The sequence below is a fragment of the Alexandromys fortis genome, unplaced genomic scaffold (assembly GCF_014885135.2).
Source record: "Alexandromys fortis isolate MF-2015 unplaced genomic scaffold, M_Fortis_MF-2015_v1.1 scaffold_3, whole genome shotgun sequence".
Taxonomy (NCBI): domain Eukaryota; kingdom Metazoa; phylum Chordata; class Mammalia; order Rodentia; family Cricetidae; genus Alexandromys; species Alexandromys fortis.
This window is the reverse complement of record NW_026067909.1, coordinates 13684585-13710981: the sequence shown is the minus strand read 5'-3', so window position 1 is coordinate 13710981 and position 26397 is coordinate 13684585. Positions and strand designations below refer to the sequence as shown.

Here is a 26397-nt window from a genome sequence, read left to right as displayed (position 1 = left end):
AAGTGCAAGAGTCAAGCATGAGAAAGTATAAGAGCTGCCTGCATATGCAAGGTTCTGTAGAAACACAGTAACTGCCATGGTAGCTGCTCGTGGAGTGTAAGCTTTGGTTCTAATGAACCAGAAAGTAGCAGCATGCAAAAAGGCAGTGGCATTCTGAATGCTGACCTAGTGTCTTCCTAACTGTAACACTAGGTTAGGCAGTACTGTGTGAAAGTTCATAAACATAACTAGATTGTTGTGAAGCCCAAATGAAAATGTTTGGGTATGTTTGGTAAATAAAGCATGTGCATGCCAGGTGTGGCGGCACATGTCTTTAATTCCAGCACTCTGGGCAGATCTCTGTGAGTTCCAGGCCAGTCAAGACTACAAAAAGCATGATACAGATGCTGAAGCTCTTCAGAAGCAGTGCTGGCAGACATGGACCTAGAACTGCTTAAAGCGTGCTTTTATCTGTTTTCAATGCATTCATGGAGCCGAGCAGACGCCTTATGTTCTGACATTCCCTTTCCCCATTTTGAATCAGTCATTGGTAGCTGTGTTGTATGGTAGTTTTTTTTAAATTTATTTTTGTGTGCACGTGTGTATGTGTGCATGCGCATGTGTGCTTGTGCACTTGTGCATCTTCCGTGTGTGGGTAATATCAGAGATGAGAAGACAGTATTGGATTCCCTGGAATTGGATTTACAGGCAGTTGTGTGTCACTTATTGTGGGTATTGAGAATTGAACTCAGGCTCAGGTCCTCTGGAAGAGCAGCAAACTGTTCTTAACCACCGAGCCAGCATCTCTCCAGCCCCATAAGGAAGTTTAAATTGCATAAGCGAGGTCAAGCCTTTTCTGGATGTGAACACTTGGAGGCCAAAGACCTTGGGTATCATTTCTGCAGACAATATCTACTTTTTTTTTTTTTTTTTTTTTGAGATAGGGTTTCTTTGTGTAACAGCCCTGGCTGTCCTGGAACTTGCTTTGTAGTCTGCCTGCTTCTGCCTCCCAAGTGCTGGCATTAAAGGTGTATGTCACTACCGCCTGGCCTTTTTTCTTTTAAATCAGGGTCATTCAATAACCAGTCAGCCTAAAAAGTCCCAGATAATCCTCCAGCTTCAGCTTCTCCAGACAGCACCTAGTTCACAGATATTTCTTCATAGTTTCATTGGTTGTCTGGATAGCGTGCATATGGACCTTTGCTTTACAGAGAACTCTCTTTTTACTATCAGTTCTCCATCCACTGCTGTAATAATTACCCCATCACAGCAACCCAACTCTATGGGTCAGAAGCTTGGGGATGTGAGTTAAAGACATGTGCCGCCACCACCTAACTAGATTTGTTTTGCCTGCACAAATGTGTGCAGTGCCTGCAGAAGGAAGCCAGAGGAGGGGGTTGAAGCCTCTGGAACTATATAGACAGTTAACTACCTTGTGGGTACTAGGAAGTGAACTTGGGTCCTCTAGAAGAAGAGCAGCAGTGCTCTTAACTGCTGAGCCATCTCTCAGCCTCAATTTATCTTTTTAAAGGCCATATGAAAAACTTTGTGTCTTCTGTAAGGTGACAGTCCTGTCATTTTGGGGATTATACCCTCTCTGATAGTTTCATGTGTTCTAGTTTCTGATTACTTGATGGCCAAGTTTGCTGTATTTGTTTTCTGTTACTGCCTATTAGCATTGACTCATGGATCTTTTTGAGTTGTGATGACCAATATTTGAGGGGTGATTTTTTTTCCCCTCTTCAAATTTTTGAAATTTAGGGGCTGGAGAGATGGCTCAGAGGTTAAGAGCATTGCCTGCTCTTCCAAAGGTCCTTCCAAAGGTTCAATTCCCAGCAACCACGTGGTGGCTCACAACCATCTGTAATGGGGTCTGGTGCCCTCTTCTGGCCTGCAGGCGCATACACACAGACAGAATATTGTATACATAATAAATAAATATTAATTTTTTGAAATTCTTTTAAAGGTTTTATACTTTGAATACCTAATCTTTAGTCTCTGAATCCTAATGGGAATTTTTATGTCAAAATTAGAAATACCGGTGACAGGGTGATTACTATTAAAGAAGTAGACAGCTCTGTAGTGTGTTTATATTCAAAGGCTAATTGTAAATGTTTCTGTTTGATTCCACTTTTAAGAATATTCATTTTGCTAGGGGGTATGCGTGTGGAGGGGTCAAATGCCTTTAATTCCAGAGGCAGGTAGATCTCTGAGTTTGAGGTAGATTTCGGGCAAGTTTCAGGACAGCCAAGACTACAAAGAAACCTTGTTTGGGGGGTGGGGTAGAAAACAAAGCAAACAAAGGAATATTATTCAACTGAGAAATAATTAAAAATTTATTGTTTGGCCTTTAATCAAAAGTTTTTTGTTTTGTTTTAAATTATATTGGAAATGGGATCTGACTATGTAGCCGTGGTTCTCCTTAAACTCAGATACACTTGCCTTGACCTTCTGAGTCCTCGGATTAAAGGCGAGTGCCACTATTTCCCAATCTTTGATTGAATGTACACAGATTATACCAGTTTTAGCCATAATTCATCTGGCAAGTATCTGAATTATTCTTTTGTTAGATCCAGTGTTTTCTGCTTTGACCATACCTGGTTAAAGAAAGTGACTATGGGGGCTAGAGAGGTGACTAAGAGATTAAGGGCACTGGCTGCTCTTCCAGAGGTCCTGAGTTCAATTTCCAGCAACCATATGGTGATTCACAACCATCTGTAATGAGATCTGGTGCCCTCTTCTGGCCTGCAGGCAGAACACTGCATACATAATAAATAAATCTTAAAATGAAAAAAAAAAGTGGCTATGGGTCTGGTTGAAGCTCTCAGTGTAATGTTCAGGAAACTCTCAGAAGGGTAGTGCAAACTGTGTATTAACATTTCCTCATTACTATATATGAAAAACAGGGCTGTAGAGATGGCTCAGTGGTTAAGAGCATTGCCTGCTTTTCTAAAGGTCCTGAGTTCAATTCCCAGCAACCACATGGTGGCTCACAACCATCTGTAATAAGGTCTGGTGCCCTCTTCTGGCCTGCAGACATACATACAGATAGACTATTGTATACATAATAAATAAATAAATATTTAAAAAAAGAAAGAAAAACAAAAATAGGGCAATATAGATACATTGTGTGTGTGTGTGTGTGTGTATTGGGTGGTGTGTATAGGTCTTGCTCTGCTACTTCATTGTATCCCCAGCCATTTGAATTTTGTATATGTAACTCACTATGTCCAAAAATATCTTGTTTGTTTGTTTGTTTATTTATTTACTTACTTACTTAGTATACAATATCCTCTCTGCATGTATGCCTGAAGGCCAGAAGAGGGCACCAGACCTCACCACAGATGGCCGTGAGCCACCATGTGGTTGCTGGGAATCGAACCCAGGACCCCTGGAAGAGCAGGCAATGCTCCCAACCGCCGAGCCATCTCACCAGCCCCTTGTTTGTTTTTTTGAAACAGGATTTCTCTGTGTAACAATTTTGACTGTCCTAGAATGCTCTTTATAGATGAGGCCCTTGAATTTACTGAGATTCACTTGCCTCCCAAGTGCTGGGATTAAAGACATATGCCACCACTGCCCAGCTCTTTCATTTTTTTCCAAGACAAGGTTTCTCTGCATACCCCTGGCTGTCCTGGAACTTGCTCTGTAGACCAGGCTGCCCTCAAACTCAAAGAGCCACCTGCCTCTGCCTCCCGAGTGCTGGAATTAAAGGTGTGTGCCACCACTGTCCAGCTGCAAAATATTAATCATTTTAACATGTAATCAATAGAAATAAGTGAGTTTTTCTTTTAACTTTTGTTTTATTTAATCTTGGTGCTATGTTGGGGATTGAGCCTAGGGATTCAAACATGCCAGGCAAGCACTCTGCCACGGAACCATATACTTGGCCCTTATTTAGTCTTTGAAATCCATTGCATGTTTCTCATTCATATCTGTTAATGCTTTGTGATTCAGATGTTCAGAGCCCTATGTGGGTATCACAGAGAAAGTGTAGACCACAAACTGTACATGTGAGCAGTAGGAAACCCTGACCAAGAAAGAACCCAAGTTAGAAGTAGAACTGAATTAGGAGCTGTGTTCATTTTCAAGGCAGTGGCAGAAAATTGAGAGGAGGAAGGGTGAATGAAGTTAGAATTATAAAGTTTAATGAACTGGGTTCCAGGTGGGTGTCTGGCAGAGAGGAGCCAAGTTTGTCTCTCACAACTGGAGACATGTTTTAGTGAGCTGGGAAAGGCATAGTGAAGGGAAGGTTTGGTTTGGTATAGACTGTGATGGAAAGCAGGGCCTTCTTTGCATGATTGATTTTGTCACTAGGAAATGTTGGTTACATGGGAAATCCAAGGCAGGTAAGATTGATTCCCTCCCTCCCTCCCTCCCTCCCCCTCTTGTGCTCTGTCTCGCTCTCTCAGTTTTTCGAGACAGGGTTTTCTCTGTGTAACAGAATTGTTCTGGAACTAGCTTTGTGTAACAGCCCTAGCAGTTTTGGAACTAGTTCTGTAGATGAGGCTGGCCTTGAACTCACAGAGATCTGCCCACCTCTGCCTTTTGAGTACTGGAAGTAAAGGTGTGCACTACACCACTAGTTCAGCCCAAGATTTATTTATTTATTTTATGTGTATCGGTGCTTTATTTGCATGTACACCTTTATGCCAGAAGAGGGAATCAGATCCCACTATAGATGGTTTTAAACCACCAGGTGGTTGCTGGGAACTGAACTCAGGACCTGGGAGAGCAGCCAATGTCTTAATCGCTGTACAATTTCTCCAGTCCCACAGTTGGGCTTTTATTTATCTTTTAAAGTAAGAGACTTGACACAACCAAACAGACTGTCTTACAGCAGAGAACATTGCATTTAGCAACTTTTTTTTTCTTTTTAAGCCAAGGTTTCATTCACTGTGTTGCCCTGAAACTACAAAGATGAGGCTGGCCTTACACTCACAGACAGAGATTGGCCTGCTTCTGCCTCTCAAGTGCTGAGGTTAAAGGTGTACATCACCAAGTCTGGCTTGGAGGAACTTTAAAGTCTCTGTCATTTTCAGTTAAAATTTATGTAAATACCTTTTTAAAAATTTGAGACTGGTGTTATTCATTGGCTTGTTTTTCTTCATATCCTGATATTGTTTATATTTCCCTTTTTAACAAAATGATATATTTCTTTCATTTTATGTGTTTTGTCTGCATGTATGTATATGTACCACATGTGTGCTTGGTATCTGTGGAGTTCAGAAGAGGATCTCACATCTGGAGTCACAGGTTGTGAACCATTGTGCAGTTGCTAGGAATTGAACCCAGACCCTCAAGAAGAGCAGCTAGTGCTCTTAACCTCTGAACCATCTCACAAGTGTGAAGACTCTATCTTAAAAAAAAAACAATGAGGATCTGGAGAAATGGCTCAGCAGTTCAGAAAGCATGCTTCTTGTGATTGGTAATCTTGGTTGTCATCTCCACAGACTTACAAGGAATATCAGTTAAGCAATTGTCTCCATCAGATTGGCCTATCTATATTTCCTTATTAGATCCATAGGACTGAATTGTAAGATTGAGAAGTGATGATTTAGTCTCAAGTCTCCCATTTTGTATGTAAGACAAATACAAAGAGAAGAAATGATTTGTTCAGAACTGAATATGTGTGCCACCTTAGGTCCAGATCTGCCTGCTGGATTTTAAAGGAATGTGGTTTTGATTATACTGACACCACTCATTGAAGAATATCAGGTTATGAACTGCACTAGTTCATTTAAATGGGGCATGTTGGTGCATGCCTATAATCCTAGCACTTGGGAGGGCAGAGGCAGGTGGGTGGCAGTAAATTGGAGGCCAGCCTGATATAAGTAGTGAATTCAAGTAGTAACGTGTGAGACTGTCTTAAAAAAGAAAAGAAAGAAATTTATTCTTCTACAGCTTTAATCACGGGGTTGCTCATATGTTTTGGTGGCCTTGAGGAAGTGTCATCTTAATCCCTCAGTTGATTTGGTGAGGTGTGGCCTGACTACTGGGTTGTGTCACAATTCCTTACCCACTGAGGCTGTAACAGGCATAGGTGCTCATCTGGTCTTTATTTTGGATGTTAGTTTACTAATTTATGACTTGACTGTATTTTCATGGTGGGTTAGACTAAGCTGGCTCCTTGTGTCTGAAGTGATGTGAGTGCTGTTAGTGAGCATAGCCAGACAGTGATGTAATCCAGTCAGGTGCCAAGGTCTTTGCTTACATCACCTACTGATACTGCCTTCCTAAGGTGGTAGGGAATGCTTACCGTGGGTGGCTTGTACTTTACAGGGTAGTCTTGGTGTGGTTTTTTTTTGCTTAATGGCTTTGAAGTGTTGGTATCCTTTCCTGGCTTAGTGGTTGGTGTTTCTGAAGTTACCTGATAGAGTTATAGGTATGTATATATTGTTGGGAAATATTTCTGAAGATGTAGAGGTTTTAAGTTTTACGTGTCTCCTAATTACTGATGTTTTTATAATTACTTTTTATTAGACAAGCTCTTGCTATGCAGCTAGGTTGACCATGAGTGTCCTGTGTAGCCAAGACTGGCTGTGAGCTCGTCCTGTTTCAGCCTCCTGAGTGCTGGAGTTGCATGTGTGTCACCACAAACGGTTTTGATGGTGTTTGTATTAAAAACTTTATAGATAAGTTTTTATTTACAGCATTTTAGACATGATGGTCAAGTGATAACCAGCCTTTGTGTAGATGGATTAGTTCATTGTCTTCAGTCCCTTCTGACTTGAGTGTTTTGAAATGTACACAGTAGGGTCATTGAGCCACATTAAAAAAATCCTCAGCTGGTGGCCTGAGGATTTTTTGGTATAGCAGGGGTGGAGTCTTGCTTTTGTATGTCTAGACTCTAGGCTGTCACTTGTTTGTAGTATTGGCACAGTTTTGTTGTGCCCGATACTGTACAGAATGACAGTATTTACTTGGATGTTATGTAGCAGCTCTGGTTTTCTCCTGTGACTTAACATCAATAGGTATAGTCTGCATTTTTAAAATTTGAGTACAGAGTACAGGGAATCCCCCCAAATAAATAATTTGATTTTAATAAATTTGATGTCTTGAGTGTTTGTGAATGGTGAGTGTTTATCCTATTTCCTCAGACTTTGTGATTAAGCAGATACATTTAGATGCAGTTCAGTTGAAAGATTGTTATGTTTTTGGCTAAACCAGTGTTCTATGGGGTATGAGCTGTCTTTGAAATTGAACCTAAGGCTTTTAATTATACTAAGCATGTGCTCCATCTCTGAATTATATCTCTTAACACTAAAACTTTACCTGACGTTGTTATGACTATGCCATGTTGCATTCTTTAGCCGTATCACAGTTAGTAATATTGACAGAAGGTAAGATTTATGGTAGAGGAAGAATTTTCTGTCTATTGAGAAAAGTATTGTTCCTGTAAGAAATGACAGACATATAAAAATGAAAGCATAATAACTTTGCTGTCTTAATTTTTAAGGGATGGGTCTTTGGATCCATTTGCTGTGAGAGAATAATAACCCAGTAATGGGCAGCTAAACTTCATGGCTTTTTTTTTTTTTTTTTGGGTTTTTTTTTTTTTTTTTGGTTTTTCGAGACAGGGTTTCTCTGTGGCTTTGGAGCCTGTCCTGGAACTAGCAGCACTGTAGACTAGGCTGGTCTCGAACTCACAGAGATCCGCCTGCCTCTGCCTCCCAAGTGCTGGGATTAAATGTGTGCGCCACCATCGCCCGGCCATGGCTTTTATTATTATTAATGGGCATCCAAACTTCATGACTGTTATTATTATTGTTGTTATTGTTTGTTTTTGGAGATAGAGTCTCACTACGTAACCCTGTCTATGCTGGAACCTGATATGTAGACCAGTCTGACTACAACTCAAGAGAGATACTTCTGCCTCCTGAGTGCTGGGATCAAACCAGGCCTAACTGTGCGCTGTTTAGCAGAGAAAACATCATACTGAGTGAGGTAACCCAGACCCAGAAAGATAATTATCATATGTACTCAGTCATAAGTGGTTTTTAAACATAAAGCAAAGAAAACCAGCCTACAAATCACTATCCCAGAGAACCTAGACAACAGTGAGAACCCTAAGAGAGATATACATGGATCTAATCTACATGGGAAGTAGAAAAAGACAAGATCTCCTGAGTAAATTGGGAACATGGGGACCACGGGAGAGGGTTGAAGAGGAGGGGAGAAGAGAAAAAAAAGTAGAGTTTAATAAAAAAAAAAATTAGCAAGCAGTGCCTCCCTTAGCTGCTGTGGCCTTGCTCTTACTACCTTTCCCCAGCAGTCTGGCTCTCTAGGAGAGCTTCTTCCTCATTTTATGCTTTCTGATGTAAAACGTTGGTTTCCTAGACCAGATCCTTAGGGAGATTCCCCACCCCCATCATTTTTGGTGTTCTTGGTGGGAGCCTTGTATCACTCTTGTGGATTCCAGTTTATCTTTCCTAGACAGACTTTTTTTGGGGGTGGTGGCAGAGAGGGAGCTTTGTTACCTTTTTTCAGTGATCTTATGTCAGAGTTTGGTTACCCTCAGTTCAGTTCTTTCCAGGCTAGCATCAGATCCTTTGTCTTGTTTCTTCAGTAATCTTGTCCTAATGCCACTCCTTTGAAGTCCAGGTTATTTCTCCATTTTGGTCAGTGACTCCAGCGATCCTGCTCATTTAGTTCTTACACAAAGCAGATAATCTATACACACATATGTAGTTGGTTGTTACCTTCACTACTTTTTACTCTTTGACTATTTTGACTTTCCTTTTTGGTGGTGGAAGAGACCTGCAGCCCAACTCCCAAATAAATCATACACAGGAAGGCTTATTATTACTTATAAATGCCTGGCCTCAGCTTGTTATGTTTCTACCCAGCTTTTCTCATCTTAAATTATCCCATCTACCTTTTGCCTCTGAACTTTTTCCTTTCTTAATCTTACTTTCACTCTTACTCTGTGGCTGGCTGTGTGGCTCAGTAGCTGGCCCCTTGCTTTTTCCTCCTTGTTCTATCCTCTCCTCCTCCAGATTTCTCCTATTTATCATCTCTGCCTGCCAGTCCCACCTATCCTTTCTCCTGCCTTGCTATTGGCTGTTCAGCTCTTTATTAGACTAATCAGGTGTTTTATACAGTCACAGTAATACAACTTCACAGACCTAAAACAAATGCAACATAAAGAAAAGCACCACACCTTTACATTGTTAAACATATCTTCCAAAGCATAAACAGATGTAATACACCTTAAAATAATATTCTACAACACACACCCAATTTTCAGTTTGCTTCTTTCTCTCTTCTGTATCCTCCTTTTAAAGTTTTTAATTTACCTAATACCTGTTACTATTGTTGTCATACTGATACTGTGCTTTGGTTGTCATGTTGGATTCAGGAGTTGCTAAACCAGGAAGAAAGTATAGAATTTGTTTATTCCATCTTTATTTTACAATCAAGAAATGGGTGCTCAGGTTAGATGAAGTGTCTTTATCTTTGATCATAACTGCTAGAAAGTAGCTGGTATGCCTTTGTGACCTCAGTAGCCAGGGTCTCTTCTCTGTCCAGAATTAAGAGCTTATTTACAAAATGTGTTAAATTTTTACATTTCTTTATTTTATAGCCTATAGCAGAATTTAGCTACCAGACTTCCCTTCTTGAAGACAGTTTGTACTTTTGGACTCTTTAGCCTATTATAAAAAAAGAGAAAACAAGAAAAGCTCCCAGGCATGTTTGAAGAGTTCATGCTTGATATATAGCTCCTGAGGTCTTAGTTGTGAGTAGTTTCCACTGCTTCTCATTTATGGAAAAATGGAGAAGAGTTAGATTTTTTTAGTCCTCTTGTTGTATCAGTTTCTTCAGCCAGTATTCCTCATTCTTCCAGTGTAGATCTTACTTTGTTTTTAATCAGTGTTTAGCATTATCATTGTGCTGATTAGGTTTTTTGTGTACTTGATACAAGGTAGAGTCATCTGGGAAGAAGGAACATCTCTTGAAAAATTGCCATCTAATTGGCCTTTAAGCAATATTTGTGGCTTTTTCTGGACAGTGCCACATCTGGGCATGTGGCCTTGGGTGGTATAAGACAGCAGGCTGAGCCAGTGGTGGTGGGTACACACCTTTAATCCTAGCACTCAGGAGGCAGAGGCAAGTGGATCTCTGTGAGTTGAGATCAGCCTGGTCTACAGAGTGAGTTCCAGGACAGCCAAAGAAAATACACAGAGAAATCCTGTCTCGATAAATCAAAGGGGAGGAGGGTTAAGAGCACTGATTGTTCTTCCAGAGGTCCTGAGTTCAATTCCCAGCATCCACATGGTGGCTCACAACCATCTGTAATGAAATTTGGTACCCTCTTCTGGCTTGCAGGCATACATGCAGACAGAACACTGTATACAAAATAAATAAATAAATCTTTTTAAAAAAATTAAAAAAAATCAAAGGGGGGAAAAAGGAGAAAGGAAGCTGGTAGAGCAAGTCAGTAAGCAGCATTCTTCCATGGTCTCTGTTTCACTTCTAGCCTCCAGGTTTGTGATTGACTGTAAGTTAAAATAAACCCTTTTCTCCCTAGATTGTTTTTGGTCATGTTGTTTATCACAACAACAGAAACTAAGTAGGGCAGTTGTGACTGTCATATTATTTATAATTGTTAAGTGATATATTTCTCTTAAATGACCTTTGCACATTCCATGGAAATGGGTCTTTTTAATGCACTTGTCAGTGATTTGACATTAGATTCTGTTGTGTTCTCAGGTACTCTACTCCATTTTCCTTTCTGAGGAACTTCTCATTCTGCAGTCTAGACTTCTTATTTAACTTGGTTGTGCACTGAGGTCTTGCTGTTCTTCCTCCGTCCTAACCTGGAAGGTGTTTTTTTTTTTTTTTTTTTTTTTGTTTGTTTGTTTTTTTTTTGTTTTGTTGTTGTCTTTGTTTTTTGTCTTTCATGCATGGGTGATTATATCCCTGGAGTCTTTGTTGTCTCTTGTTGCTCCCTCTCCTTTTGAGGAACATAGTCTGCAGTTGTTTTTCTGGGAAAACAAGCAAACCTCTTGAGGCTTGTCTTGCTTTATTTCTTTAGCTTCTATGTACTTAACTCTTGGGAGGGGAATGTAGAGCTGTTTACATAATAGGTAAGCTCTTCACTACTGAGCTACATCCCAGCCTTCTTTGTACTCTTTTTGTTCGTTTTTCAAGACAGGGTTTCTTTGTCCTGAAACTTGCTGTGTAGACCAGGCTGGCCTTGAACTCAAGAGATCCACCTGCCTCTGCCTCCTGGTTACTGGGATTCAAGGTGAGCACCATCAAGTCCAGCTTTCTATATTCCCTCCCTCCCTCCCTCCCTCCCTCCCTCCCTCCCTCCCTCCCTCCCTCCTTTTCCTCCTCCTCTTCCCCCCCTCTTGCTTTGTTTTTCAAGATAAGAGTTTTTCTGTGTAACCCTAGCTTTCCTAGAATTCATTTTGTAGACCAAGCTGACTTTGAACTCACAGAAGTCCCTCTGCCTCTGCTGGAATTGAAGGCCTGTGCCACTACTGCCTGGCTTCTGTGTACTCTTTAAAAAAAAAAAAAACCCACAATGTTGGGGGCTGGAACAATGGTTCAGTGGTTAAGAACACTGATTGCTCTTCCAGAGAACTCTAGTTCAAGTCCCAGCACTCACGTGGCAGTTTGTGACTATAACTCCAGTTCTAGAAGATCTGACACTCTCATACAGACATCCATGCAGGCAAAACACCAATGCACATTAAAGGGGGGGGAACCCCGCAATCTTTATTTTTTAAAATGTATGTCCTTGTGCATGTGTTTCCCTGCATGAGTTTATGTGCACCATAGTCATGCTAGTGCCAGAAAAGGAAATTGGATCCCTGGAACTGGAGGTACAGGTAGCAGTGAACCTCATGTGAGTGCTGAGAACCAAATCAGGTCTTTTGCAAGAAAGTGTACATAATCTTAGCCGAGCTATCTGTCTGACCCCTCTGTGTACACTTGAATGATACTTTAGGGATGTGCTTCTGAGTTGGAAATAGTTTTCCCCTTGTTTTTGTTAGAACAGGTTGCTATAACAGAATGCTATGGCCTGAGCATTTAAAGAACAGGGATTTATTTACAGTTCTGCAGACTGTAAGTCAAGATCTGAGTTTTAGACAATGCAGATTTCAGTTGAGAGCCCCCTTCTGATCTACAGACACTTTATTTTGGTGTGTCCTTACTTGGCTTTTCCTCAGAGAGCAAGTATTCTGGTGCTCTTTCTATAAGGATACTGACCTTGTTGAACCATAGTTATCTGCATACTACTAAGGTAGCTGCTTGCTCCATAACAAGGCTTTATCAAAGAAGTTGAGAGCAAAATGGGGGAAGGGACTGGGCTTTCCTTTCCCCAGTTTCTCATTCTTTTATAAACCAGCCATTTGGCCATGCATTCTCTTTGGTCTCCTTGCCCCCTCTCCTTTCTCCTCACCTCCCTTCTCCTATCCTCCTCTCTTTCTCTTCTCTTCCTCTCCCACCCTCCATGGCCCAGTTCAGCCTGGGCCGTTCCAGGTGCCTTTGGCTGAACTCTCCCTCAGAGCTACCATCAAACCTTTCTCCTCAACAATGCCTAAGAGTGCTCATGCCCTCATTTTTATTCAGAGGTGTGCTTCTAGGACCTGCTTCATTGTCTTTTTTTTTTCTTAAAAAAAAAAAATAAAATACATTTAACAGAAATTAGCATATAGTGTCTCAACTACCTTTAAGATAAGGTGAACCTATAGCCATGGCTAGCCTGGAAACTCACTATGTAGACCAGGCTGGTCTTAAACTCAAAAGAGATTCATCTCCCTCTTCACATCTCCAGTACTGGGATTAAAGGTGTTCACCACCATAACCAGATGTCTTAGCCTGTTTATGAGTGTACTATTGATTGGTGGTACATTCATTTATAATGCTTGATCATCATTGCTGACTGTCTATGTGACTTAAATCCTCTAGATCTAACTTGCCATTCTTCCTCCTCCCTGTAGGCTCCTGGCCATTGCCATTCTCCTTTCATACCAATTTTAACTGTCAAAGCCCTTCCTTTGGGGGTGTGGTCCAATATTACCTGAAGCTGCAGACAGTACTTGCCCCTAGGTGTACTGCTTGTGCCTATCATTCATATCCATGGTAACTTTAATTTCTAAATAAGGCAGTAAAGAGATAGCAAGAGTAACTTAATAGCAGCAGAGCATCTCAATGGTCTATAGTAAAAGCCATGAGACTGTCCTCAAAGTCTTTATCCAGGACCCAAAGAAAGAAACTCAAGGTGGGAGGGGACTAGGGCACTTCACACTAGTCGAAATTAGCAAGATTAACTTTGCCAAAGGATACTTTGGTCTTTTTTGTGATTTCTACCAAGTTACTGGTTTGTTGAGTTGTAGCACGTGTCACCTTTTCTCCCCTGTGCTGTCCCCTCCTTTTCCCCTCAACATAATATTTTTATTGATTATTTTTGAATTTCACATAATGCACCTCAATTATATTCACTTCCCAGGCTTTCCAGATTCACTCCCCCCCCCCCCGTGCACCACCCCAAAAGAAGAAAAGAAATAAAAAAAATACACTAAGTCCAGTTTGTGTTGCCCATATACTCAGTCAAAACTCCTAGTGGCCAGCCCCTTGAAAAATGAGTTCATTCCCCCCACTCCACACAAACATCAGAAGCCATCAGTTGTGAAGAGCTACACTTCAGGATTGCTACTACAATTTTTAAGAGTTCTTTTCAATGGCTTCCTGTCTATACAGCCTTTTTTTGGTGGGTGAAGAGAGGTTGTTGTAGAAGCCTTGTGTTTCTCACATTCTCAACTGTGAGTCTGCATTCATTGAAACCACTGCAAAAGAAGCTTCCTTACCCTTTATAGTCAGTGGCAGCATGGATCATGGACTTCCATGTGGATTCTGAAGACAGCACAGACAACGAACCTCTATATGGCGACAGCATAGACCATGGCCATCAACATGGCCTTTGGTGGTAACATGGACCATGGACATTCACAAGGCCTCTGGTTGCAGCACAGACCACGGACACCATCATGATCACCAGCAGCAGCATTGGCCACAGATACCAACATGGCCTCCTTCAGGAGCACAAGACATTCACACGGACATCAACATGGCCTCCATCGGCAGCACAGCTCACAGATATCAACATGATTTCAGGCAATAATACAGATCACAGACATCTACATGGCCTTTGGTAGTAATACAGGCCCAGCTGCAGTACGACCATGGATACTAACAGGACCCTCAGTGGCAGCATGGAACACAATATAGACATGACCTCCGGCAGCAGCACAGACCATGGACATCGACATGGACCTCGAGCGTCATCATGGTCTGGGGCTCAACACAGATCATAGACATGGCCTCTGGGAGCAGCACAGATACCAACATGGTCTCTGGGGGCAGCACTGGTCTTTCAGGATTGTTCCAATCCAGAAAATTAGTTGTTCTCCATCTCAGACATCCATATATTGCTCAGAGCCAGGGCGATCCTGTGGCTGGGCAGCTTGTTCAGAGGTAGAGCCTGTGTGAACTTCAAGCTGCTGCATACCACCTTTCCCATCAGGCTACACCCACCCCCATCCCTGGTCCAACAGCAGCCTTTTCCCACACGTGTCACCACCATTTCGTCTCTATACTTTTTTTTTTTTTTTTTTTGGTTTTTCGAGACAGGGTTTCTCTGTGGCTTTGGAGCCACCATCGCCCGGCTCACCATTTCGTCTCTAGTTCCACACATGCTGTTCCATTCCTCCATCTTTTCCATGTCTCCATCATGTTTGTTGAAGCGGCATTTTGCCCAGAGCTTCACGTGCAGATACTCATTGCAAGGAGTCATTGGTCTGGTTTAAGATTTCTGGTTTCAGCTGGGTGGTAGTGGCGCATGCCTTAAATCCCAGCACTCAGGAGGCAGAGGCAGGTGGATCTCTGTGAGTTCAAGACCAGCCTGGTCTACAAGAGTTAGTTAGAGAAACCCTGTCTCGAAAAACAAAACAAAAGACAAAAGAACATCAAAAAAAAGATTTCTGGTTTCTGAAGCACAATAAATACTGAACAATTATTGAGCGTTGTCTTGGGTATCCTGCTATTGCCCAGAGTCATTTTGTTAGACAGGGCATCACACATCTCCTGTCCTCAATGCTGGCCACCTATAGGCTTACCTGGCACAACCATTGTGAATGCAACCTGTGGGCAGCACCATGGTCCTGTGCTCTCTTTCCAGCAGTAGTAGTGGTGGCTCCATGCTGCGGGCCAGTTCAAGGGCTGAGTGTCAGTCTTATTTAGTAACGACATGTTCGTTGTCCAATGTGACTGAGCGTGCTCCATATTGCTCCTGTACCCTTCACTATCTTACCATTCTTTGCCAAATTCTACTCTGCCATCTTCTAATTTTGTGAGACCACTTTTTAAAAGCATCTGCATTTTAGTTATTCTATAGATAGTGCAGGCTTGGTGGACTCATCACAGCAGGCCAGTGTTCAGCTGCCATGGCTTCATGTTGACTGCAGGGCTGACATCAAGGACGAGAGGACACCAGCTTGGTGGCATTGTTTCTCATCCGTGCACCAAGCCCCACATAGCTGCTGCAGATCATCTCATTATGTAGCCCTGTTGGTCTGGAACTTGATATATAGACTAGGTTGCCTATAACTTGCAGAGATCCTCCTGTTTCCCAAGTTCTGAGATTAAAGGAATGTACCCCCATGCTCCCCCCAAAAGATTTTATGTTTTATATGGGGAGGTGTTTTTTCTGCATGTAGTCTGTACACCAGTTGTGTTCCTAATGCTCACAGAATCTAGAAGAGGGCATGAAATTCCCTGGAACTGGAGTTACAGTTCTAAGCCATCACTTAAATGGTAGGCACTGAACCTGGGTCCTCTGGAAGAAAAGCCGTGCTCTTAACTGCTGAACCATATCTCCAGCCTCTTTCTTTTCTTTTACAGCTGAATATAATTTTTGTATTTGGCTGTAGATGGCCTCTTAGTTTGCACAACATGTTAGCTGTTGGGAATAATGTGGCTGTGAACCTGGTTGTACAGATGTACCATTGAGACTGGTTCAGAGCTCCCTTTTTCTTTTATGAATTTAGTTTTATGCGTGTGGATGTTTTTCTAGACTATATATCTGTGCACCACCTGATGCCTAAGGAGGCCAAATCTTTGGTACTGTAGTTAACAGATGGTTTTGAGCCACTGAGTGTATGCTGGGAGTTGAATCTGAGTTTGTTGGAAGAAGAATTAGTGCTCTTAACTGATGAGCCATCGTTCCAGTCCCTTCCCACCCTCCCTTCCTTTCCTTTTTTCCCCCATGGAGGCACTCATGAAGGCTAGGCTAACCTTGCTATGTAGCTCAGATAATCAGGAACTTCTGATTCCCTCCCCCCCCTTAAGTGATGATGATATTGCAGGAAGGCACCAATACACTGTTTATGCGATACTGGAAATAACCAAGGATATCGTGGTGTTAGGCAAACACTCTATTAGCCAAGTTAAATCCCCAGCCCTTAACATTCTTTTGTATAAAACCTGAAGTGGAAATGCGGGGTTATCTGGTAATTTTTTTTCTTATGTGGTTTGTTTTGTAAGTATTTTTAATTACTTTAAGGAACCAACAGACTATTTTTCACAGTCTCTATAGTATTTTCCATTTCTCTCTGCAGTGCATGAAGGTTTGAATTTATCCACATCCTCACAGACTGTTTGAGTTTATTTATTTTTTAAATTGTAACCATCCTAATGAGTATGGGTGAGTATTTTAGGGGCTGCTTTGTACTTAACAGACGCTTCCCACTAAGCTCACTTCCTCTCCTCCTTCACCCAACTTCCACAGTTCTTTAGCTTTCTAGTGTGACTTTGAGGAAACCCAAAGCTTCTTATCTTTTTGATTATCTGTGAAAGCCCCAGGCTGCTCTTCCTGGCTGCTCAGGAACTTTCAGTTTCTTCTGCTAGTCTCCTTCAGGAACTCTCTAATTTCTTTCCTTGTTTTCTGTTCTCATTATTTTAAAACCTTTCTATTCAGTTTTTAGTTTCTGCTCTGCGTCTTTAAATTTTGAACCTCCACCCCCAGTGGCACTTGGTGTTTAGTGAGACATTATCTTGATCTTTCTGGAGGCAGCGATAATTTTTGTTTTGTTTTGTTTTGTTTGTTTGTTTTTGTACAGGGTTTCTCTGTAGCTTTGGAGCCTGTCCTGGAACAGCAATGACTTTTTAAGTGTACATTGTATATTTGTATTGTTCTGTTTTCTTTTGCAATTTTCTGTTTACTGTGATATTCTTCATGCTAGGCTTTCAGTGAGTCCTGAAACTCTTCGAGTGAATGCTCCAAGAGCGTCATCTATTCATATCTTCTTGCAGATTACATACTGATGAGTCACTAGAGAAAATGGGTACTCTACAGTGAAGAAATCTTACTGCCATCTTAGCTGATTAAGATCATCAACAGTATTGAGACAAGGGCTAGAGAGATGGCTCAGTGGTTAAGAGCATTGCCTGCTCTTCCAAAGGTCCTGAGTTCAATTCCCGGCAACCACATGGTGGCTCACAACCATCTGTAATGAGGTCTGGTGCCCTCTTCTGGCCTCCAGACATACAGACAGAATAATATTGTGTACATAATAAATAAATAAAAAAATAAAAAAAACAGTATTGAGACAAGTTGACCTCATCTAGTTATCATTACGCCAAAAATCTATACCCAGCATTCAAAACTGAAATGAAAGACAGAAATGCTGAAAACAAGTTTTATAAAATGTATTTAGATGATGAGAAACTTGGTTTCAATTGCGTGTGATTCTGACTTGAAGCATAGGCATTGCCAATTGAGGTTACTGTGGAGCAGCTATGGTTCATCAGTTCCTTACTTGTGTACGTTCAGTGTTGTGCAAGAGAATAAACTCAGCAAATAGTCTTTGAAGGAGTTGAGAGGCGGGAGGGTCACTTCCTGTAGAGCTTGCATGGGAAATACTTGAGACCTAGGTTTCATCTTTAGCAGCACACCTGAATACACGCATAGGAAGCTAATTTAGTTGTTTTGAAGTTTCTTGAACTGCTTAAACGGAACTTTCTATTATTAAACATTTTATTTTGCTTTTATTTGCATGTGTGTGGGGGAGTATTTCGGTATGTGCACATAAGAATATAAGTGCCCCTAGAGGACAGAAGAAGTAGTTGTCAGATCCCCTGGAGGTTAGAGTTAGAGGCAGTTGGGAACTTTTTAACATGGATATTGGGAACCAAACTTGGGCTCATAACTATTGAGCACCCCACCCCTGGGACACCAAACCCTGAACTTTTATTTTAAGGTTAACAGATGAGAGTGGCTGATGGGCAGCAGCTTCAGTGTTAGGCAGGGCTTATTAGTTGGACATTATAGTGATCACTAGTCCTGCTCACTTGGTTAGTGAGCTCCAGTAAAATTTTAAGTCATGTTTTGTTCTCTCCCCACCCCGTGATGGGGTGTGACCTTCCTTGGCCTGGCATTGGTTCTGTTGCTCTTTTAATTTTCATTGTGACTGAGGTAGGCTGTCTCAATTCAAAGAACAGTCTTTTTAGCTTATGGGTATCTGCTAGTATGGAAGGAAAGGATGAGATTTAGGATCTCAGTATAATATTATTTGATCAATATTCTGTTTCTAGCACTCCTGATATTGCTGTCTTTTTGCTTGTAGATTGTGCTTTAGGGAGTAGACATGAACAAAAACAAAATACATTCTTTTACTGCCGTTTTTTAGATCTATTTTCAGTGCACATTGATTATTCCTCTTTACCCAGCATTCTCAGTACTGTTCTGGCACACAGTTCTGTTCTTCTGTATTTCTTACTATTCTAACATTTTTAAATATACAGATTTTTTTGGTATTAAACACACACCCAGAGTTTCCCTTAATCAGTTTGTGATGTTAACTGTCATCTTGACAGAATCTAGAGTCACCTGGGAAACAGGTCTCTGGCCATACATGTGAGGATTATTTTGAGGTGGGAAGAAAGACCTGGCCATTGTGGGTGGCACCACTCCCTGGCTGGGGTCCTGGACTGTGTAAGTGGAGAAAGGGAACTGAGCAGCAGCAGCAGCAGCAGCATCCATCACTCTCTGCTTCCTGATTGTGGATCCCATGTGAGCAGCTGCTTCAGGCTCCTGTGGTCTTGACTCCCTCCCCCTGCTGGACGCTACCCAGGAACTGTGTGCTGAAGAAAGCCCTTTCTCCTTCCAGTTAGTTGCTTTTGTTCAGGGTATTTTTGTGTTTTTTTTTTTTGTTTGTTTGTTTTTGTTTTAAATTATAGCAACAGGAAGCAAAACAAAGACATAGTCTAAATGAAAATCCGTAGGCCCTTGAACAAAAGTTCTTTCTCGAAGGGATAGATGATGCCCCAACATCTATAGACATTTTAGCTCAGTCTGGATTCACAGTGTGTTGAACCATCTCACTGTTGCTTCTGGTGTTTAAATAGGAAGGACTATAGGCACTGTGTTGATGATACTGCTGGGAACCTGATAAGAGTGGACCTGGTATTTTGCTTGCAAGTGGGCAGAATAGGTGGTTATTGATGGAATTTAGAATTGATTGCAGATTAGCTTGAGGGACCTGGAAATAGACAAATTTAGTGCCAATTTTTGTATATATATGCATTTTGAAGATTTGAAGAGTGTCTTAACTTAGTTTTTGTTGCTTTTTTGAGACAGGGTCTCTGCGTCATGTCCTCCCACCCCCATCCCCCAGCTCCCTGACAGTCCTGAACTCAACACGTAGACCAGGCTGCCATAAACTCACTTAGCTCCATCCGCCTCTGTCTTCTGAGTACTGGGATTAAAGGGTGTGCTACCACACATAGCAAAGGGCTGTCTGGAACCTTAACAGAGAATGATAGTTGGAACTAGACTTAACCTTTAGTGGTGACAGGTTCTATGTCTACACACACACACACACACACACACAGTACTGAAGATTGAATCAGGGTACTCATATGTGCTAGGCAAGCATTGTACTGAGCTACACTCCTAGCAGTAATGCAATTTTTTTTTTTTTTTGGATTTTCGAGACAGGGTTTCTCCGTAGCTTTTGGTTCCTGTCCTGGAACTAGCTCTTGTAGACCAGGCTGGCCTCAAACTCACAGAGATCTGCCTGCCTCTGCCTCCCAAGTGCTGGGATTAAAGGCGTGCGCCACCACTGCCCGGCAGTAATGCAATTTTTATACTACCATATTAAGTTTGGCCTAAGGACGCTAGCAGTGCATACTGGCGCATGCGGAATCTAGACGAATAGCAATGCTTTCCTGAGTGTATGTTCAGAAAGCATTTAAATGGTGACATGCTTTGGTTTTAGCATTATTCTTCCTTCTCATTTTTTAAAACTTGGGTTTGTTAACGTTTTTGTCAGTTCATTTTGTTTTAACATGCATTCAGCATAATGTCCATTTGTCTTGAGAAGGAAGTATTGCTCACAGTGTGATGCAAGTTTAACTGAAACAAGGCATTAGGTAAGGAATGTTTTTTGTAAGGGCCTTATAGACTGCATTAATAATAAGTGTAGAGTCCCCAGGTTGTCTTCTTTCTGTAGTATTAGGTAACAAGTGCTTTGTATAGATAATGTTCATTGTTTTCCCCCACAGTTTGCTTAGTTGACATTAGAAACTATGGCTTGGCAGACACATCAGTGACAATGCCCTATACAGAATCTAGTAAATTCTCATTTAGACATATCAGGGCATATGAAGGAGACTCTTCTAAGTTGTGTCTAGTGTCTTTTACATAGACACACATATGTACACGCACAATTTTATGTGTATGAGTATTTTGCCAGTATGTATGCATTGTGTGTGTGTGTGAAAAGGTCAAAGAGTTCGGCAGATCCCCTAGAATTGGAGTTACAGACAGTTGTGTGTCACTGTGTGCGTATTGGGGATCAAACCAGGGTATCCTCTGCAAGAGCAGCTAGTGCTCTAAACTGCTGAGTCATCTTCCCAGGCTTTTGCTTTGTATCTTATTAAAGTGTAGTGCTTTTGTAGTCAACCTTCTGTGAGAGTGTCATTTCATAGATAGCGAGGACATGTTTCATCCTCCCAGTGCTGTTGTAGCATCTGTATTTATCTCTAGGTTCTTCTTCAGTGTGTAATAAAAATTGGAGTATAGGATTATCTGTTTTTTCTGTGTTCACATAGAAAAGCTTCAATTTGGGCTTTTTAATTCTCTGAGGTACAGCTCTGAGGGAATCAAGACCTTGAGCAGTATTATTTTTAAGGGTAGCTGTCATCAGACCAAAACACAACACATGCGATTATCTGTTTTGTTTTTGTTTCTACAGGAACACTCTATTTGATGCAGTATCCTCTCCTCTTATTTCTGCTAATCTGCTAATGCGGTAAATTGGAAGATAGCTGTCACCAGCATAACCTGTAATGGGCAAGGAGCCACACAGAAGAAAACATTTTTTTTAGTTTTAAACCTTGGTTTGAAAGGTAAGACTGTTAAGATCATCAATGTTTCCTTCCTGGAATTCTTGCCCATGGGAAAGCAGTTATATGTTCCTTTTTGATTGTAGAGCTGGGGCAGCCGGTCTTTTGGAAGTTAAACAGCAGCCAGTGTAGCTGGCTTTGGTTTATCTGTAGAGCTCAATTGGTTACCTGTTTCCAGTGGGGATTGAGCTAGTCACCAAGGAGCAGCTAGGCCTTACAAGCTGGAGTGGTCTTCAGAGGAAGAGCATGAGACCTTAGGCCTAGACTGCCTGACTCTTGGAGGATTGATGGGGTGGGGGAGAGTTCATTTTGTACCATTGGCTTCTAGCCAGATACCTTGCATTTTTTGAGTCCTAATTGCCCTAACTCTTTACTGGCACTTTTGATTGAAGATCAGAGATTGGCTTTATATACATAGTTGACTTTGGCTCAGTTGGTATTTAATAGGAAATTCCACAGGGGACCATTGTGTCTCAGACTGAGCTTCTCATTTACATTTCAGATTTTCTGCTGACTACTCTTTGATGGCTTCCTTTTGTATCTTCTGGTTGGCATTGTCTCCCAAGGCCTTTTGACTCTTGGAACTATATTGCCCCATTCATCTCTATTACAGCAGTGGAGCTGCGATGCCCTTTGATTCTGATTGCTAGTAGATTGATCCCAAAGCTTACAGACTGATGCTTTGCCTGTGACCTGCCACCTCCACCCTCTCCCCAAGAAGGAGGTAGCCCCTGCATTTCCCTAATGACATTTGTTCTCTGCCATTTTCTCCAACTGTGTCTGTATGTTGTCCTGCGACTTCTGTGTGGGTACTTTTCTGTATGGATTCCTTTAGCCTCTCCTATCTTTGCTTAATCTGCATTTAATTTCTTTTGGGTTTTTTGAAACAAGGTCTCTCTCTTGTTCTTGCCTCAAACTCTTAGTTATCATTCTTCTCTCATGTGCTGGGACTGTGCTCACTGCTTTGTAAATTCTTAGAGTATTTCATTAAATTAGTATAATATTTGTTTGTTTTTTAAGTTGGATTTTAAGTATTTTCTGAGCAAATAGTTGTGAATTCTGTTTTATATGGTTTGTACTTTAAAAAAATATTTTAAAATATACATGTTTTACAGGCATATATGTATGTCAACTATAATGTATGTATGGTGCCTTAAAAGGACAGAAGAGGGCATTGGATCCGCTGGAACTGTAGTTATAGATGCTTGTGAAGTGCTGTTTGTTCTGGGAACTGAGCCTCAGTTCTCTAAAAGAGCAGACAGTGCTCTTAACCACTGAGCCATCTCTCCATCCCTTAGTACTTTTTGACTAACAAAATTCATTAGTAGTTTGTGGTAGGCTGTAATATTTCAGAAGTATTTCCGGAGAGATTATTTCTAATAGTTTTTTATTGTTTTCTGTTTTTCTTTGTTAACAGAGAGTCCTTAGCTTTGGCAGTGCATAGAATGATTTTTTTCCTTACGTTAGTCTTTTTTTTCTTTTTCTTTTTGGTTTTTTGAAACAGTGTTTCTCAGCAATAGAGCTAGCTAGTCCTGGAACTTGCTCTGTAGACCAGACTGGCCTCGAACTCACAGAGTTCCACCTGCCTCTGCCTCCCGGGTGCTGGGATTAAAGGTTTGTGCCTCCACTGCCAAGCTAGTCTTTTTTTCTTTATCATTTCTGCTCACCAAAATACTGTCCTATACTGGGATGAGGAAACATAAGAAAAGTTAGATATTTCTAGTGGTCCTGGAGTCATTGGCAGGTGGCTAAAGAGAATTCTTAGAATGCAACTACTCAGGAGGTGTATGTAGAGTAAACTTACGTTATAACAGACCAGTTAGAAAATAGTTGTGGTTTTGCAGACAAAGCCAGAATGCCAAAAAGAATGTTAGGCAGATCCTTATGACAAAAGGGATAAATGTTTAGACTTCCATTGATGAGATTAAAAATGTAACAGTTGTGTTTTGTTTTCTCTGATACAAATTTATCTATGGAGGGAACTGATTTCTTTTTCTAGGGTGTAATACTTCACCAAATAGTTCTCAAAGTCAGAACTGCCCTCTCAGCTATCTCATATCAATCTGTGTCTCTCTTGTTAATGTTGATCAATGACATTACATATTTCATCTTTGAAATTGTGTGTGTGTACCTGGGGATAGGACTGACTGTCGGGTTGGTGGTAAGTGCCCTCAGCATCTCATGGCCTCAGAGTGTCCTTTTACGTAGACAAGTGTTGTTGCAGCTGACTTCAGTTGAGTGTGCTTAGTCAGTATTTGGATGGTGTGTATTGAGTTCTAGGATCTTTTGATGCTGTCAGTTGTCATTACATTGTAAATTCTCAACTGAAGACTGAAGTGAGCGAGAGCTCCTTAGTGTTACAGTCAGATGGCTTTTCAAAAATAGAAACTTTCTTTGCTCTTGTGTCGGGATCTAAAAACATTACTTCACTGTGATTTGAGCTTAGACAATTAATCTATTGTGTTTTTATTTGGCAGACACACTTCTCATGTAACTTATAATATTACACAGAAAGCTTCTAGAACAGCTTACCTCTCCTGATGAATGTAGCTAGGGAATGACTTTGGAGTATGAGGTCCCCGGATCACTTGCTGTGTAATTGTGGGTTGAATGCAGCAGGAAACATCACCATGACACCAACAGCTGTCATAATCTCCATAGCCATTACTTTGTGGTAGAACAAGTCATGACCTAATGACATATGCCTACAAGAAGAATATGTACCTCACTGTGAAAACACCTGTGACAGCTTAAACATGTATAGTAGGAGGATGGCCATAGTTTGAATTAACTCATATTTTTAGAAATTCAATAAATTTGCACTACTAAACCTCTTTTACGTCTCATGCATCATTTTGTCTGTTTTTTGTTGTTGTTTTGTTTTTAAACTGTAGATGTAACTGTACCATGTTGAGTTGTAGCATGCACAGCAGGTTGTTTTAGGTGATTTGAGAAATATTCTACCTATGGCTGTTTCACAAAGACTATTAGGCTAAAACCTCAAAAAGCATTGGATTTGTGACAGAAACAGTAACAGTCTTCTTTTCACCTTTCTCATTCCCCACGGACTTGGATCTGCTTGCTTAACTAACTCTGTTCACCTCTGGTTTCTTCATTGTCTCATGTATGTATATTTCAAGTTCATTCCACTTTGGCTATGACAAGCAGGTTGGCTCTACTGCGTGCATACCTCCTTCTCCCTTCATCTTCCAACAGTTAAAACATACCTCTTAACTGAGATCAGTATTAAATGTAGGTATACTTAGGCTAATGATTCCTAAAAGCTCTGACCTATTTGCAGAATTTTTCAGCATAGTCAGATACATCTAGCAGCCTGTCTGCCCTTCTCATTGTGATACATTCTGTCTAGAACCCCTTGCCTTTTGCCTTCCTTCTGGATACTGTGCCTTCCGCACTTTTGTGTGGCATCTTGGCTTCTGGTTTCCTGTGTATTTGCCTTGTTTTGTGAAGCACACTTTGAGATCTTTCCTGGCCTCCACAGGGACTTCAGGTACAGATGCACATAAATGAAGATAGATTTTTAAGAAGTAGGGCTTGGAGCCAGGCGGTGGTGGCGCACACCTTTAATCCCAGCACTCGCCTTTAATCCCAGCACTCGGTAGGCAGAGGCAGGTGGATCTCTGAGTTCGAGGCCAGCCTGGTCTACAAGAGCTAGTTCCAGGACAGGAACCAAAAGCTATGGAGAAACCCTGTTTCGGAGAAAAAAAAAAGAAGAAGTAGGGCTTGGAATAGGTCTTGGAATATATAGTTCAGTGGTAGAGTGCTTATCTAGCATGCCAAAGACCCTACGTTCATTTCCCACCCCACCCCCAATAAGAGAAGAAAAGAAAACTCTATGAGCATGTTATACTAAAACCAGTTTTATTTGAATACTAGACTTCCCAAATGTTTCTCTGTTTTCTGTCTTTTCATTCGTTTCCTGTCATTTCCTATTTTTTTATTTTTTAATTTTTATTAAAAATTTCCACCTCCTCCCATATCATTTCCTATTCTTTTGCCTTTATGTTTCACTAAAGTTGCCATAGGAGAGAAGGGTTATATGGGACCAATGCCATTAAGCCTGTGAGAAGCTGCCGAACCTTCCTGTTTTTACTTTCTGGGGTTCCATGTCATCAGTGTGTATCTATAACTTGTACTATTTACATCAAAACAGTTTTGATAGGCACTGTGATTATCATGTAGTGCAGCCTTCTTTCAGAATGGAAGCTGCCCTTGCAGATATTCACAGGGGGGGTATGTAGCTGCAGTCAGTTCTCTCTGCCTACCGTTCGAGTTCAAGGAATAAAATTCAGGTTGTCGGGCTTGATAGACTGCAAGTGCTTTTACCCCCACTAAGCCACTGCACACTCATTTTCTGTTTGAAAGAATAGCCCTACTAGTTATCACTGTGCCTCTTGTTGTCTGGGTGCATGGTGCTTCCTTTCTCCTGCTTGGCTTATCATCTGTTGATGCCAGGAGTCCTACTTGGTGGATTAGAGGTTTGGAGAGCCTTGAATGTTTTGGTGGAAGCTTTTCATTTCTTCCTCTCCAGCTTGTATCCACCCCTCTTCTGGCATGTGCAGCTTTCCTTCCCTCCAGAATAGACCATACCATTTTTCTAGGTCTTTGTTCCTTTTTTCTCTCAAGCTTCTGGGAGAACCTTGCTCCTAATTTGTTATTGCTTTACTTACCCTTTTCCTTTCCATTCAAGCCTCACTTTAAAACAAAGCCAAGAGCCTCCTATTCCTTGAATAAGCCATTCTTTACATACATTTAACCATTGCTTTTGAAATTGTATAAAACAAACAGATTTTCATGTCTAGTTATAGTTGCTTAATGGTATTTCTAACACCACCAGACCATGTATATGATATATCATATACACATACATTCATGTGTGTGTGTATATATATGTATGTATATATATATATATATATAGAGAGAGAGAGAGAGAGAGAGAGAGAGAAAGAGAGAGAGAGAGAGAGAGAGAGAGAGAAT

General features: G+C 41.1%; 1 protein-coding gene and 1 pseudogene across 18 annotated transcripts in view; one reads left to right on the top strand and one right to left on the bottom strand.

The window, feature by feature from the left end:
* LOC126498774 (something about silencing protein 10-like) overlaps positions 1-15193 on the bottom strand; it is a 34124-nt pseudogene extending 18931 nt beyond the window's left edge.
* Ppp6r3 (protein phosphatase 6 regulatory subunit 3) overlaps positions 1-26397 on the top strand; it is a 138855-nt gene that overhangs the window by 24512 nt on the left and 87946 nt on the right. For 14 of the 18 annotated variants that reach the window (XM_050137033.1, XM_050137032.1, XM_050137027.1 and 11 more), the window contains exons 2-3: positions 7776-7926; positions 21249-21402. The exons of 1 other annotated variant lie outside the window; for it this stretch is intronic. The gene's annotated coding sequence lies outside the window, so the exon portion shown is untranslated. The remainder of the gene's footprint in view (positions 1-7775; positions 7927-21248; positions 21403-26397) is intronic. 3 more of the 18 variants (XM_050137017.1, XM_050137018.1, XM_050137019.1) reach the window with 1 other exon arrangement.